Source organism: Candoia aspera, chromosome 3 (genome assembly GCF_035149785.1).
Source record: "Candoia aspera isolate rCanAsp1 chromosome 3, rCanAsp1.hap2, whole genome shotgun sequence".
Classification (NCBI taxonomy): Eukaryota; Metazoa; Chordata; class Lepidosauria; order Squamata; family Boidae; genus Candoia; species Candoia aspera.
In genome coordinates, this window is record NC_086155.1 from 77,221,286 (window position 1) to 77,233,715 (window position 12,430).

General features: G+C 35.4%; 1 pseudogene; it reads right to left on the reverse strand.

The window, feature by feature from the left end:
* Positions 1 to 604: 604 nt before the first annotated feature.
* On the reverse strand, positions 605 to 688 carry LOC134495080 (U2 spliceosomal RNA; annotated as a pseudogene).
* Between the last annotated feature and the right edge of the window lie 11,742 nt (positions 689 to 12,430).

Here is a 12,430-nt window from a genome sequence, read left to right on the forward strand (position 1 = left end):
AGGGGTATTGTAGGGCCTTGTTGACTAGCCTCACTTTGCCTTCACATTTTCAGTTGCTTCCCCATGCTGAATATATATATATATATATATATATATATACACACACACACACACACACAGAGAGAGAGAGAGAGAGAGAGAGAGAGAGAGTCTCTTTCCAGATCCATATCTGAAGAACCCTTTCTCATGCTTTCCAAATTCCAACACAGGAGGTGGAGGTGGGAGAATGGCCATGAAGACAGAACAAGACCAGCTACATGGCCCATCACTCATCCTCTTCACAGGTTCCTTCAGAGTAAGTATGCATTTTCCTTTGAACCATCCTTACATTATCCCAAATTCTGTGGAGCTTAGTTTCAGGCATATGTGTCTAAAGAACTGTTGTCTAAATGGCTTAAGTGTGAATGTCACTTCTCCTTCTATAAAAATAATGGAAGAAATAGTTGGTTTAGAGAAATCTCTCTCTTGCATTAAACAGAAAGAAAGCCATGCAAAGAAGCCATTTAGATCTGGCATATCTCAGATTTATTGGCTACCCACCCCATTTTATTATTTAAACTGTTTTTAAGCTATTATTATTATTATTATTATTATTATTATTATTATTAATTTTTCTACACTCTTTTAAACTTGTGTTTGCATTAGTTTTATACTACACTTGATCTTAGCCAAAAGGCCAAGAAGCTATTTTCTTCTAACATGCTAGTGATAACACAATTAGAAGAATATTAATAAACAAACTCCCCAAACAAGCCTATTTATTACATAACAGCAATAGAACAAACAAACAAAAAATTAAGTATGTCCACAAATAAAATACCTAAACCAAAAGAAATCTGTCTCATTGATAAATATTTCAACTCTCAATATCATATTTTCACATTTGAATAACTTAGGGGGTGGGTTGTGTTTGATTTTTTTTTTTAATCTGTTCAATTGTGTCTGATTCTCAGAGACTGCCTGGACAAGTCCCTGCAGTTTTCTTTGCAAGGTTTTTCAGAAGTTGTTTGCCATTGTCTTCTTCCTAGGGCTATATATGTGATATTTAGGAATTAATTAAATCTGGACTGTTTTATTTCTTAATAAACTTGCATTTATATTTTGCTCTACACTGTAGCTGATTTTTAAAAATGTGAATATTGTATATTTTGATGTTTTAACTTTGCATTTAAAAAAAAACCTTAATTCCACTGATGTATTAAAACAGCATATTACAAGTCTAAATTGGTTTTGTTTACATTTACATGGGTTTGTTTTGTTTTGTTTTGTTTTGTTTGGTAAAACAATGCTCAGAAAAGAAAATGAGCCAAAAATATGACAGTGATAGTGAAAAATTTGAAGCTATTGAAGGATGAAAAAGTTTGTATTGTGGTGGTGAGGGGTAACAATTAAGAAATTGAAGTTTTATTCTTGTGGAAAGTTTAGTGATCTGATTGAAGTTCTGGGATGGAAGATGCCTACATATGAACAGAGTTTCTACCAACACTAAGGAAAATTTAATCAATATGATTCGGTATGTTCCAGATTTAATTTATTCTTTAAGATCTGATACCACTGTCTATCTAATTGTTCCAAGATGTATTTTCTTTCTTTCTCTAGTTATTTTCTTATTTTTTTTTCTTATTATCATTTGTGATTGTACTTGGCTCTTGTTTTGTTTTCTTGTTTTGCTATAAATGAAAAAGAAATAAAATATTTAAAAAGAGAGAGGCTCATAATGCTACATAGACAGTTATGAATCAAGAAAAGTTTCAGCCAGATCAGTTCAAGAGATAATTTTAAACATTAAAAATGGATTGAAAACAAACATAACATTTAGATGACATATCTGACAAAAATCAAGGTAATAAATCCCTGTTATTTCATTGACCTATTTAAAAGGATAATGAACAGTTGCTGAAGAACATCATTGTTAAAGATTGTTAAAGCTTTTTCCCTGATGACAATTTATTGTGCTTTAATTGAGCACAATTCTTGTGGCTTTGGCAAAATTTTATTTTAAAAAGGCAATCAAGTTTTCCTGGTGTAGAATGGGAACTGCATTGTTTTTGTAAAGAAAATTCTCTGGAATCTGAAGGATTTTTATTGTTCTTCAGTGCGAATGTAAAATGGCAGAGTATCATTTCAGCTTCCTTCTCAAAAACATCTCTAATATTCTGATATCCTTTGGAAAAGAATTTGCACACATGATGCAAGTAGAATCCAAATTAATCTACTTGACCACTTGATGAAACACTATAAGAATATCCTTGCCAACATCATAAGAACCTCTATAAAACAGAGCAAGATAAATCATTCACAGGTACATATTGTAAAAGCCAAGTATATCAAGCTTCAAAGTAATGGTTCAGCTAATTAATACTGACTGCAAGACAATATTCCACAGCAGTGTTTATCACAGTACATTAATATCAAATGAGCCCATCAGAATTAATATCCTTCCATTAAATATGAATAGAATAAAAGCTATCTATAATATGATTTCTTATATTTATATCATATTTACCATATATAGAGACCATGCTTCTAAAATATTATATGGTGGGGAAACAAAAATAAAGAAATGAAAAAAAAAATGCTTCTAAAGGAACAACAGTGACATACATCCCATATTTCTCTGTTCTCATTAGCAAGTGAGTCATCCTAGTTCTTGGGAGTTCATAGATAATGCAAGGAATACGTATGAATAAATAGTCTCAAAATATTATTTTCATAATAGTTGACTGTATACCATGCCTCAGAGATACAACTCTATATCTATATAATTAAACTGAGATATATTACAAGCTGTTTTACACATCCTGATTTCATATCTGTATGGTTGGCATTAACAGAGTGATCTTTTAATACCAAGAGTTCTGGTCAGCCCTCAATCAGAATTCAATTGCCTATTTCTTAAGTTGAAACTGGAACTGGAACTGAAACTGAACTTTGGGGGTGCAGGGGAGAAGGGTTTATCTGGCTTCACTTGAATTTAAGCTAAGGCAAAGCTCCCCATCAAAGAGCTGGAAAGCCCTACAATCAAGATTAAAAAAACAAAACAAAATCATTCCACATTTTTCAAAAAGCCACAATGCTTGATTGTACTCCAAATTTGGTTCTTGTTTTGTGAAATTCTTGTGCCAGAGATGATTAATTTAATTTAAATATGTGCAGACCTTCTGATGGCATTACTGTGACATATTAAATATTGTGCTTGTAGGTATTCTTCTTTAATATTAGCATACATTTAATGTATTCCTATATTAGTCAGGATAAGGGATGTTCATCTTTGGTATGTGTGCATTATCTTTCAACATATAAATCAGTCTCATTTGTTTAATTAAAAAAAGTTCTTAATGCTTGTGTATTTGAAAATGCACCATTCGGTAAGAAGCAACCTATGCACCATAGAAGTTCATAATGAATCTGAGTAACTATATTGTACCTGACCTGATAACATGTTCCCATGTGGGTCAATCTACAAAGCTTAAGAGAAAGTATATACAAATTAAAACTTTCATTTTTTTCTGGATGACATTGCATTTACACCAGCAGCAGATGTCAAGATTGACCCAATTGTCTGTCCCACTTTATTTCAGTAGAAAATTACCTAAATTACATTCTTCTGTATAGCTTGCTAGAATATCAGATCTCAAAACCACACACACAGACATGTTGAGAGAGAAAGAGAGAGATACACATGCACACATATATACATTTTTGTGTATAAGTGAGTTATATTTACATATACAGCATCATAATTAATGCAATAGACCTATATAAAGCGGCTTCAACAATAAATTCAAGACTATCGTAATAAGAGGTATACAACTACCATGTCCCTGCAAGGCTTCATTATGACCTTAGATCCCCTCCAAAATCTGTAGCTCATCATCTTTAATACAACTGAAAGCTACAGTTATCAGATACATGAGGACTTATAGTACTATTTACATTTCTATATAATTGTCATAAAAATTTAAACGAAATCAAATCTTTGTTCTTAAATTTTCCAATTCATTCTCCTTGTCTGATCTATTCTTAACATGCAGAGACAATGCAACCCCCCACCCCACCCCAAAGGTCATGTAGCCCTGACTTACCTTATTATTGGCCTAGCCTTTTGGAAGGGGCATTAGTGTATGGGTATACAGCCCCTGGCATTTTTACAACATTTCCAGGTCATGCCAAAACAATAAGAAGCTGTCCTTTTTACTTCTCGCCTTAAACCATTTTGGTACTTTGAACTGAGCCCAAACACAAAACAGAAGTCAGTGAATGTGATACAGAAAAGGTCACTTGCTCCCAATAAACGTTCTTTAGTTGGAAGGACATACCGTTGGATTGGTCTACTTCTAAGATATACTATGTACTCACATGTTTACTTTTATATTCATGCAGTCTGTTTCTTGTGTGTGTGTGTGTTTTTGTGGGTACATTTGCCTCAATATATACAGCCGTAAATGGCTTTTTATTGTTTCTTGCGGAGGCAACAAGTTCATGAAATCTAGAGAAATGTATAGCAAGAAAAGAACATATAACTGCAGGGCACAATTGCCTTCCACATTTGCCTCACATGGTAAAAAAGGTGTGGTTGTGCTATGGGACTGCAAACAAGTACTACCTTCAGACATCCAGTGCTCCCAAAGCACCTTTTGTGAATCGAATCTGGAGTGCTGCTTAGACCTCATCTCCACATTAGCCTGGGAACTGGACAACGTTGATCCCTTCATTACTGTTACTCAGATTACTCAAGGATTACTATTCTTAAATCTTTTAGTTGAGTTCTTCTGAACCAATTGTTCTTTTAGTCTAATCTCCAAAACCAGTCCCCACAGTAGCAAGTCAACATGTGTTTTGGATCACCATCTTTGGGACTATCTGGTTTCCTGAAATGTTTTTTAAAAAATACAAACACTGTCTTCAGAGGCTTTTGTCCAGCTGTTTCTCAGTAATAATTATTACTTAGAATATGGAGAAAAGATTGAATGACTTCATGGTTGGATATTTTGGCCTAGCCATGTAGTTCATGGCAATCTGACAATCAATGAAATAAGTATGAAGTTCAAGTTCTCTGCATGTCCCATTAAAGTGCCGATTGCAAGTGTGCAGTATCTAATTTTCCACTATAAGCTGGAGAAGAACATTAGGGAAGAATGCAGTTATCAGGCATCTGAAATCTATGTATTCTTTGCTCCCATGAAAAGTATTTTAGATAACTAAGGTTGTTTTTGGATGACACAGTAGCTCTGATGAAAATATTGGGGTCCTTCTCTGCTTCATCTCAGTTGGATCAAGTCTGATTCATTTTTTAAGAGAAAAGGTAACAGTATGTCCCAACTCATTGTGTGTTTGTGTTTTGGTAACACTTTGCAGAAAGCCTGAATATAGCTCTTGATAAAAGTCATCACTAGCTATTGAATGCTAAGAAGAAGCCCAAATCAAAAGGGTAAATATAATCCTTTCCACTTCCTTCACCACATTTTGTTTCCATAGATGCAGACCAAGCTTTCCTTCATCTTTTCATGCAATGCAATAGCCTCACTGACAAATATGCATTGTCCCTTTACAAGGAATAGCAATGTCCTTTTTATGTGCATCATTCAGCCAGGCTCTGTTTATGCTATACATTATTAACTCTCTTTTTATCAAGCTGGCTGAAATTATATTGCACTCAGCTAGGATTTTGGTCAGTGTCAGTCAGAATATATTTTATGCCATTTTAAATCCATTGCTACTTGTTACCAGCAACAATAAAGACGAACATTGCATGCATCAGCTGCTGCTTTAGCTTCTTAGGAAACACTTTATCCCCAGAATGAGTGCACAGTAATCAGCTGTGTTTCTCCAAGAGGCAAACTGCTGTAATCTCAGTTCTTTTCTTTCTCACATTTAGGGAGGAGGACATTTTTTCAGTACAGTTGCAACTGAATACAAAACTAAACACTTCACAGATAGAGGCTCACAAAAACAGCCCAGCAGGCTCCATAAAAGCTGTCCAGGAATAGAAAAAGCAACCCACTCATCACTCAGAAAGCATCCAGGAATTTCAGTGGTCCTGTGCTGTTCTGGGAACCCAACACCCACTAACTAAAGGCCTTTAAAGATCTCTAAAAGAACTTCTCTAGCTTAGAAAATAAATTAAGATTCTGAGTGTACATGATCAGCAGGTCAAGGACTCAGCTGCCTTCCTAATAAAAATAAAACTTTTCATTCTTAAGTTTGGTATTTGTACTTATAAGGTTGCAATGTCTGTTCTGAGGCTGATTTCTGAGTGAGATTATAATGTAAGTAAATGCACCAGAAGTCTAGTTTTGCTACTTTTGTTATGGAAGTAATAATAAAGTCCAACATTCATCATTCTAACTTCTACAAAGTTAGCCTGATCATTAGGAGGCCATAAGGATCATGACGAATCAGAACATGATGAACTGGCAAATTCCATTTGGTAAATAGGCATTAGAAGAGTTGGTGTGTGGTTGTGAGGAATAGAGTTCAGATTTGGAAGAAAAACTAGTTTTCAGGGCTGAGACAGTTATGCTAGAAAAAAGATCTCAAGGGCAGACTGTAGAAGGTTGTGCAGAGGAGGAGGAGGGAGGGAGGGAGGGAGGGAATGGTCAAGAGGGATCTTTAGCAAAGAAGAAAAAGAAAATGAAATAAATGAAATAAAATGAAATAGAAAGAATTGGGAACAAAGGTGTCTTTTTGTTATGTGTTCTAGCAGCAAAATCCTCAGGATCTTTGTACTTTGGTCAGACTGATGAAAGCACCATTGTGGCCTTCCAGCACAAGATCCCCCGGCCTTTTTGGGGAGAAGGTGTGACAGTGAAGCATGTAGAAAAAGGACAGGGCTTCCATCACTCTGACCACACTTGTCCCCTGCTGCAATTGTCACTACTTTCTACCTGTCTAAGATTTGACCAAGAGAGATGTTAATAAAACTAGTTTGAGGACAAGGCCACTGGCCAGAATACTATCTAGTTAGTAGGAAAGATAACAAGGCGCATGAGACCTAAGACTAATTACATTATTTCAGTTTATAACTGGAAAGTAGAGCTTTGTTCCATAATAAAATACTAAATAAACACCAACATTCTGTTCAGCTGTAAAAGTCGGTGTTACACCACTGGCATAGAAACAGTTAGTTCCGTTTTGTGATGATCAATTTTCAAGCTTGAAGTTAAATGAATTTTAAAAGTAAACTTTTAAGAAATGTACTAAAACTATGCACATGCTCCCTAAAGCCAAGCTCAGGGTGTCCATGAAGGGTGTGTGTGTCAAAAAGGTCAAGATGGCAGCTGCAACTGAATGATTGGAACTCCACCCACTTTTTACATGTATCACACATAAAAGAAGTGGCCTTTTGATCATGTTCTTGCGGCTACCTTCCTGACATTTTCAACCCATTTCAGATGCCACTAGCCAAGTTTTAAAACTTTAATAACAGTAATGAAAGTGGGGAAAAGAGGACCATAAGTAGGACAGTTCATGAAGAACTGCTACACATTGAGTAACTCAAGTCTTTTCAATGTTGGTGAATGTTATAATTTACTTAGTCCTCATTAAACCCTCACTAATAATTAGAAGGTATTTCAACTATGTAACCAGATGTGTGATAGTTGGTAACTTAATAAAGAAAAGCTTTTATTTTCACACTATTATTTGCTGGGAATTATAAGACCAAATGACTTAATGAACCCATTTTTTATTTTGCTGAATAACTGCATTTAAATTGATATATATATATATATATATTCTTATTTATTCAATTTATGGCAGTCAAGGTGGATAAAAGTCAAAAATAAAATATAGGCATTTATTGTCTTGTAAAAAAATTAAATTATTACTAATAATTGTACTAACTTAGTTCCAGAAAATGTATTATTTGAATGCTAACCTTTATGCAAGGAAGCTGAATAGTTATATTTTCATATAAATTCCTTCTATGGATTGTGGTGGAAATTAGGAATGTTAGAGTTCAGTCTTAGCAAATATCAGTATAAGTGATTTAAACAGGATTCTCTGAATTAATGTGCAGATTGGGATGTCACCCAATGTTTGGGTGCAGTTTTCACTTCAAAAAACAAGTAAAATATTAAAATACGTATTCTGAGAAAAATTCTTGCTTGTTCCAACAAATGACATATTAATGTAGAACTGTATCCACCCTAATTGGAGGTACAATTCATAGGTTTTGTCATATTGTACATGCAACAATAAAAGGAGCTGAAAGAAACCCCTAAGGGAAAAGATATTTTTCTAAGAATCCAAAAAGCTGATGAATAATGACCTAATAATATCTAAGGATTTAATGCATAATTTGTCCATTTGCAAAGTATAGGAATATCATGCACAGTAAGTTGGACAAAAAATCTTATTTGGCCAAATGTGCAAATCATGGTAACTAAGCATTTGGTTGACACATTGATAGCTATTAGCAACTGATAGGTAGATCCAGGATCCTTTAACTATTTAACTCTTAATACTTATTTGCCATCAAAAGCCAGACTGGTCTCTCTTTTTTACTGCATGCCTGCTGGATCATAATCCACATTAGCAATTGTGGGTACAAAACCAGGGAATGTGAATTAGATCATTTTTTGTGGCATTTCTGTGCAAAAACTCAAGCAAATTTTACAGATGCTTTCATCTTTTGTTATGAAGTACCTCATCAAAATCCAGAGGCTGAGTAAATAACAATTGTCATAAGCCTCTTTTTAAATTAAATTATATGATTCTGTAGCAAGCAGGGAACCACAGTCTTCAATTCCTGCATGATACACTTCTATCCCCAGTAATCTTGGAAATGGACACAGCCTGAGCAAGTGGATGCTTGCCTCTTGATTTATTTAAAGTATGGACATTATCTGTTCTCTCTCTATCTCTCTCTTTGCATTCCAAATAAGATATCTGAATATGTATCCATATATGTCTTTGTAATTTGCACTACAAATTCCCCCTCCCTTCTCAAGCAGTAGGTGTTGTAAAATTTGAATTGATATTTGAAGGCTCATGGCTTCCAAACCAGCAGGAGTTTAGGCTTAATTGCTTGAAAATATATATGCACAGCCAATAGTGAAGAACAAGGTGGTGGTGACGGGGGCGGGGGACGACCGCATGTCAAGGGGCTCTAAATGAATCATTTAACCATAATATTCAGCACCCCACACCTTGGGGCAAAGTAATCATTAACAGTTTGAAGCAGTTAACAAATACACCAGTGGGATGGTTTCCTTCTTCACCCACCAATATTTTTCCTCTGTTTAAATAAATTAATGCAAAGAAAATGTCTTGTTTTCAATAATACCAGTGTTGATGATATTAATGTTCAGATTCTGAATTCATTATCAAACCTACTGTGCATTGTGACTGTTATGAAATTGTACAAATGCTAACCATTGCACTAGCCTCAAGTGTCTGATTTCTAAAAATGAAATACTGGGCAAAACTAATATCAGCCAGTTAACAGATGTTAGTCTAGCACCAGAAAAGTTCATTTTTTCTGTCTCTTTCTTAGTAGGAGAATATTAGTTCTGGGAGAGTAGAAAACTGTTGTCCTTTGAAAGTGGTGGGAGAGCAGTTCTCTGGAGCTTACTGACTACCTTGATAAAACCAATTCATATTAACTGAGAGGAAGTGGAAATCATGAGTGCCTCTATTTCATGAAAAATATTAAATGTTGTTCTATTTTTCTCTCTCCCTCCTCTATCTCTCTTTCTCTTTTGGCGGGAGGGGGGCTTGTGCTCTGGAAACTTTCCATGCAAACATCTTGAAAAGGTTCAGGCATCATCATAGGAGCTGCCTTCTTTGTTGTTGTTGTTGTATTTTCAACTGTTATTCATTTGCACATAATAATGACAATAACTTACATTAATTCTTACCTCTGGAGCCAGATTAATACTGCCAGAGAGTAGCCTCCGCTCTTCTTTCATATTTTCTCATGGTGCTGTGTGAAGAATATTGAATGCTTCAAACCTTAATGCACAGTAGGTTTGATAATGAATTCAGAATCTGAACATTAATATCATCAACACTGGTATTATTGAAAACAAGACATTTTCTTTGCATTAATTTATTTAAACAGAGGAAAAATATTGGTGGGTGAAGAAGGAAACCATCCCACTGGTGTATTTGTTAACTGCTTCAAACTGTTAACGATTACTTTGTCCCAAGGTGTGGGGTGCTGAATATTATGGTTAAATGATTCATTTAGAGCAAGCATCAACCAGACCAAAAGGTCTATTAATTAGGGTGACATAAATTTGTTAAACTGAAAAATAAAATGATTACCCAGATTTACTTATTCTACATATTCCATAATTTTGACCTTGCAAGCAAATGAGTAAATGCACAATTGCTGACTACATATGCTTCGGCACAGGATCTTGTGAGCATAAATAGATAATTGTCAATATAGTTTGGGGGGGGGAGAAAAAATGGAAATAGATGATACTCTATTGCATTGAAAATTTTCAGGTTATCTTCAAGCAAGCAAGCAAGCAAGCAAGCAAGCAAGCAACATACATAGCTGAACTCAATTCACTGAAATGTTACATAATAACTGTGATATGCTCCAGATGTTGCTGAAGTTCTAGCCTGCCTTGGCAACCATAAGGGGATGATAGGAGTTGCCATTCAACATCTGAAGAACCACAGACTCTCCAGACTTTCTGTATACAATTCCTCCAGTCTTTCTGGTTCTGTCTTCTATTATGAAAATATATAAATATTATGAAAGTTGCTAGAGTATTTGCTTTCTTTAAGTAGCTTGTCCATGACAGTAAAAATAAGTAGGTGAATAATCAGCTCGTATGACAGTCTGTATGTAACTGAAATATTTCTTTATTTCACTGAAGCATTTATTGCAGTAAGAAGTAAGCATATTTTACAGGAAATCAAATGCTTCTTTGTGAGCCTAAGTGGAGAGTGTGATTTGGCTTTGTTAGATTCTAATCTGCAATGAAGGAAGTGGGGAGAGATGTTAAGTGAGACAGTAGATTACATTTCAGATCAGGCTTTTGGTTTCTATTGTTCTCTAGCGGTTCCAGGGGAGATGATGCAGAGAGCTTCAAAAATTTGAAAATCAATATCCTAAGGTAGTCACCCTTGGATACAAGAAGCTGGATGTATAAAAGCTAGCTGGATAGCAGATATATCTTAATTGATCTGTTCAGCCATCAATTGACAAATAGTTGAATGTGCAGGGGTCAAAGTTTGCCTCTTCAGAGGACACACCCCAGAGCTCTTTGGGATTTAAAAAACTGGTATGCTTGATACTATTACAGACCTGATTGATCAGTCAAGACCCATTAGTGCTAATTTTTCAATAAAATGAGCACTCATTCGGTTTTACATGTAGTTTTAAACATTTGATTTCCGATCATCCTTAATAAGCCTTTATGTGCAGTGGATATCTATATTGAGGGCTTTCTTTGAAATATTTTCTTTAATGTTTAGCGCACTGCCAATATTTCCAATAGCTCCTAAACTGAAATGGATGTCTGTGAAACTTGCTACAATTACTTTCCTGGAAAATACAACTAGAGAAACATTTGAGTGATAGGATATTAGCACCCACTCTGAAGCACCATTAAGTCAGGAATACAAAGACTGATTTTTGATGTAACCTCCACAAAGGCAGAGAGGTAGAATACTGTAGCAGTAATAGTTCTATTGACTATACAAGCCAGAATTATTGAAATTGTCAAATCTATGAATGAATTAGTTTTCAGGAGCAAGTTTCAGAGTATGGTTAATCCTAGAATAGAAACTATAAAAGGCTTACCCAATTTCTGTTTATAGGATGCAGCTATCCTGGTCTCCATACAGAACAAATAATCCTTTCTCTGTCCCATAAATTATGTCAAGTTTTGTAAGTGTGACAGTAACATAGTCATTGACCCTAATTCAGGATTCTTAGTATACATGCCAAATAATTCTTGTACATAAAATGTTTGTATGGCCATGGGTAGGTAAAGGTAAAGGCTTCCCTTGACTTTAAGTCCAGTCGTGTCTGACTCTAGGGGGCGGTGCTCATCTCAGTTTCAAAGCCGAAGAGCCGACGTTTGTCTGTAGAGACTTCCGAGGTCATGTGGCCGGCATGACTAAATGGAACGCCGTTACCTTCCCGCCGAAGCGGTACCTATTAATCTACTCACATTTGCATGTTTTTGAACTGCTAGGTTGGCAGGAGCTGGGACCGGCAATGGGAGCTCACCCTGTCACACGGATTTGAACTGCTGACCTTCCAATCGGCAAGCTCAGCAGCTCAGCGGTTTAACCCACAGCACCACCGAGTCCCACAAACAATGGGTACCTGACCAGAAAATCTTTGGCCATGGGTACCTGACCAGAAAATCTTTGTGAATGAAACAGTGATGCACAGATGGAAAATATGAAAGAAGCTCTGTAGGAGTTTTGTCTCACAAAAATTACTGAACAGCGGACA